The sequence below is a fragment of the Dipodomys spectabilis genome, unplaced genomic scaffold, assembly GCF_019054845.1.
Source record: "Dipodomys spectabilis isolate Male_0828 unplaced genomic scaffold, ASM1905484v1 ptg000154l, whole genome shotgun sequence".
In the NCBI taxonomy this organism is placed as follows: Eukaryota; Metazoa; Chordata; class Mammalia; order Rodentia; family Heteromyidae; genus Dipodomys; species Dipodomys spectabilis.
Genome location: NW_024870831.1, coordinates 2869147 through 2873371, shown reverse-complemented (window position 1 = coordinate 2873371; position 4225 = coordinate 2869147). Strand labels below are relative to the sequence as shown.

The 4225-nt window shown below is 34.4% G+C and overlaps 1 non-coding gene across 1 annotated transcript; it reads left to right on the top strand.

Moving 5' to 3' along the window:
* Window positions 1-470: 470 nt before the first annotated feature.
* Window positions 471-581, top strand: LOC122118504. Its single transcript, XR_006149390.1, has one exon. It is a non-coding gene; the product is annotated as a U6 spliceosomal RNA (small nuclear RNA).
* The last annotated feature ends 3644 nt before the right edge of the window (window positions 582-4225 follow it).

Genomic DNA, 4225 nt, shown 5'->3' with positions numbered 1-4225 from the left:
AAGGTCAGATAAGCTGATGTTAGGGAAATATACCCAAAGATAAGTATTCAAATGATTTATCTTTAATCCAATTGTTTCTAATATATTTATAAGATGATTTCTATGTTGCTTTGTATGTCTTTCCCCTACGGTTTAACCCTGCTTTCACTGTATTTGATGTTGGTATAATTTTTGGATGGGAAGGGAAAAAATATCAAATAAATTGGGATACAGTTGGACCCATTGCAACAATGAGATATAGAAGTAGTTATGTCGTAAAACGAACTTTACAACGTTGATGGGCAGCGGGGAGGATCAGGTGTCAGAGCTAGTGGGAGTTTGGGAAGGGAGAGGAAGGGGAAACACAGAGGACGCAACAATGCTTGATGAGAAATGTATTCATTATCTTGCCCATGTTATTGTAACTCCTCTGTACAGTATTTTCACAATAAAAAGAAAGAAAATGAATTACACTTCATATATAAAAAATGTTCTGTGCTCAATTCAGCAGGAAATACACTAACATTGGAACAATGCAGAGAAGATTAGAATGGCCCCTGTGCAAGTATGACATGCAAATTCTTGAAGTGTTCCATATATTTACAACAGGTGCTGGAGGGTATGTGGACAGAAGGGAATCCTACCGAATCCTTGTGGGAGTGTAAACTTGTTCAACCACTTTGGAAAGCAGTATGGAGGTTCCTCAAAAGACTCCACATAAAATCCCCCCATGACCCAGCAATCCCACTTTTGGGCATTCACCCAAATGATCACAAACAAGACCACAATAAAACTACCAGCACAACTATGTTTACTGCACCATTATTTCCGATAGCTAAGGTATGGAAACAATTCCGATTCCCCTCAATTGATGATCAAGGTAATTTGACAGACAGATAGATACATAGATACATAGATAGATAGATAGATGCATTCTATGCCTCCATCTGAAAGAATGACATCACTCAATTTGTTAGGAAATGGAAAGACTTGGAAAAAAAACTTATTAAGTGCAGTAAGACAAGTCCAAAGAAACATAGGACCCCTGGTTTCCCTTATTTTCAGTTACTCATATATGTCTGGGATAAATAAAAAAGGTCAAAAGCTATGTGCATATGACTAGATAAGATGATGTTAAGGGAAATATACTCCAAGATATTGACACAAGTGTTTTTTTCTTTCTTGCTATTGTTTTTAATGGACTTACAATGTATGATGTGATTATTTTTGTTTCTTTATATGTTCCTCCCCCACTTTATAACACCTGTTTTCACTGGATTTGAAGTTGGTGCACCAATATCTTATACATACACTTCTCTAATTTGGGGAGGGGAAAGGAAAAAACATAATGCTTAAATAGGGATACAGGTTGACCCATTGTAACAATGAGATGCACAAGACACTATGATGAAAAATGAAGTTTATATTTAGGCAGGGCGGGGGAGACGGGGAGGAGAGGCTACTTGTGGAGGTTAGAGAGAAAGGATGGTGGGGGAAAATAAAGGAGTAGGTAACAATGCTTGTTAGGAAATGTACTCATTACCTTTCTCATGTAAATGTGAGCTCTGTGTACAGTATTTTTACAATAAAAATGTATGAAAATGATCTGAGAAGGAAAAGTTTATTTTCGCTATTTTCCCTAAATAATATCGTTAACAAATAAATTAATGCAAAACACTGACATGAAAGTGTTTTGAAAAAGTGTGTGCGTGTGTGTGGCTGTGCGCACCCGCGCACATGTGAGTACTCGTGCATTTGTGTTGGCATGCTCAGAGTTTGAACTCAGGACTTCAAGGCCTTGCTAGGCATTTCCTCTCTAGATTGATGAGGTACTATATAAACTACATCACCATTCCTGGCTCTTTGGTAGTTCATTAAAAGTTTTGAAAAATAATCTTATGAATTTTTTTTCTTTTGCTCTGATTTTCTTCCAACTGTTATCCACAGATCTGGCGTTCCTGAGTAGATATCCCAAGTAGACAGGATTACAGGTGTGGCCATCCAGCACAAGGCTTTAAAAATAATTTTAAAAGTAGAAAAATACTTACTTCACGGGAGCCTGTTTTATTATCTACTAATTTTAAAGCATTTTGAACTGATTATATGTGAATTCATTTTGCTTCTGGATTCTTAAAAACTGTAAGTGATGATATTTGAAAGTTTTATTACATTTTAGAAAGGAAACGAACTGTGGGACAGAAGAAATTTGCCCCTCTTTGGACCTCAATTTGTGCGCTCAGTTCTGTGCATGATAAGCCAATATCACCAAAACAATCTGGGTTGAAGACAAAATGTGACAGAAAAAAATCACCATGGGCATTGCTATGCTATTATTACTTGGACAACATGAATATTGAATTGAGAGTGTAAGAGAATGGAGAGATTTTACTTATCATTTTGTATTGCTGAAAGACTGGTGGAAACTTTGACTCATTTGCTTCCTCACTGTGTGTCTTTGGGCCATACAATTCGTGCCTTTAATTACAATTTTTCCCAACATTAAAATGGTAATAACATTAGCATTAAAGCAAATTTTATCTTAAGAATTAAGAAATAAAACTTGTGAAATACTTAACATAAAATTCTATGAATGAGCTTTGAGTTTAGCCAGCAGTTTTTTAAATATTAAATAGAATGCAATAAGTATTACAGAAACCATTGCATGTAGTGAACAACCAGATGTAATGTTATCTATTGACCATGCTCTGCTTCGAAGGAAGCCAGATGGACAACTTCTCATGCTGTACATCAAATTGATTATCTTATGTCTTGGTAGTTTAAAAATATCAGGGACAGAATCATGAAGGAATGTTGTAGATTGAGGTTAAGTCCACATGAAAATGTACAAACTTGATAAAACATAAACGTATCTCAGCAGTATATTGTTTTTTACATCATTTAAGTTACATTGTAAAGATAGGGAAAACCTAGCAGAATGAATTCTCTTTTTGATATATTTTCATAGGTCCTAAGAAGGATGAACTCTTTCCTCACTCTTGTAGAGGCATCATCAGATGAGAGGAAATGTATTTTTTTATTTGCTTCCTTCCATTTATTCTTCAGTTTGAAATCTGAACTACATGAGACTGAAAGAAGCTAAGGGAAATTAGACTCGCAGGCTTTGGAAAGAGCAATCAATGTAAAATAAATAAAATACGTATAGCCTTGTAAAAGGTATAACTAAATTGAGTTATATAGTCTCAAGCATAAACAGAAAACGATTTAAGCAATATCATGTTATTAAAAATTGAAAAATGTTAGGAGTTTAATTTTTTTCCTTTCTACTATAGTGAATTAAGTATTGATTTTGTATAGAGAGATTAAAGATGAGATTAACAAGAAATGATTAAAAATGGAAAAAAGTTCTGAATAGACCTGTTTTCCAAAAATCCCTGAAAATCACCAGTGGGTTTACAAAGTTGGGTTTAATACCACTTTTATGTTGGCTTAATGCTTTGTGAACAGAAGTCATTATAGAGAAATGCAATTCAAAATTACTATGTTATTATTTCATAACTATTAAAATCAAAGGAGCCAGGTGTGATGGTAAAGGCTAGTAAGTCCAAGCAGTTAGGAGGTTGGAGTAAGAGGATTTGAGTCTAAGGTCAGTCTGGGGTACTGCACATCGTAAAAACCTTCCTTTATAAAAACTCAAAAGGTAATAATGTTGGTGAGAGTGTAGAGAAATAAAATTTTCTTCACTCTTGGTCAAAATACAGGTTAGTATTCTCATTGTAGAAAGTAGTATGCAGTTTTCTAAAGAAATACAAAGTTGAAATATCATCTGACCCACCAATCATATGATTATTTCTGTATTAGTAACTCTTAAGTATATCTGTATTTCATTGTTAGTCACATTATTCACAACAGCCAAGATATAAATAGAAGTTAAGCTTTCAACTACAGACTAATAAAACAACTGTGGTACATGAACGAATATATTTTTCTGTTCCAACTTTTAAATAGCAAAATACTTCTCCCATTAGCCACAACTTAAAATGACTTGAAAGATGTATTCTAAATGAAGAAAAACATTGTCTTCTGATCTTTGTAAAACCACACACACACACACACACACACACACACACACACACACACACTCACACACCCCAACCTCAAACATTAAGAGAGAAATTTTTTAAAAAGTAAAGCAAATGCGAAATGCCTTTTACAATGTAAAAGGCAGTAGATAGACGGGATGACCAAGTATAGAGTTGTAACGTACAACATGAAGATAAAGGAGACA